Source organism: Cyprinus carpio, chromosome A7, assembly GCF_018340385.1.
Source record: "Cyprinus carpio isolate SPL01 chromosome A7, ASM1834038v1, whole genome shotgun sequence".
Classification (NCBI taxonomy): Eukaryota; Metazoa; Chordata; class Actinopteri; order Cypriniformes; family Cyprinidae; genus Cyprinus; species Cyprinus carpio.
In genome coordinates, this window is record NC_056578.1 from 1,874,610 (window position 1) to 1,875,258 (window position 649).

Below are 649 nucleotides of genomic sequence, written 5' to 3' on the forward strand. Positions count from 1 at the left end.
GGTTTTTTTTTTTTTTTTTTTTTTTTGAAGTGTAATTTGATGTTTATTTTGGCTCACATCCAATTCATGTTTCACGGAGAGGTCAGGGTTTATGACCTACACTGCAGCAGCCACCAGACGGCGATCAAACTGTTTGGGCTTCACTTGTTCTGAACTAGTGTTAAATTCATTAATGAAAACTATGAAGAAAAATGTTTGTTGACAAGCTTTTTTCCCCATAACTGGAATGAGATGACAGTATTTTGTGTTGTAAAGTAACCTTTTATGTGTGTAAACCATCAAGAACATTTGATTTACTGTTTCATGAACCTTTAAAAGCTTCATCTTAACAAAACAATGAATGTGACTTATGGCAGAACCTATTTGTGCCTGAAAAACTTTCATAAGGTAAGAAACAGATTAATGTTCTAAAAACTAAAATTTTCCACCTTAGACCCAAAGTACCAGAGATGTAATAGACATTCAGCTCAAAGATCAACCAATATGTGTTTTTAATATAATATATAATTTCATTTTATATATACAATAAGACTGAGAATACACAGTTAATTAATGTGGAATTAATACTTCATTGCGAGTGTCTTTCATCTTTATCTTTGTCTGCTTTTATCTTTAACAGATTTCCCCAGATCTACACTGACTGTGACTC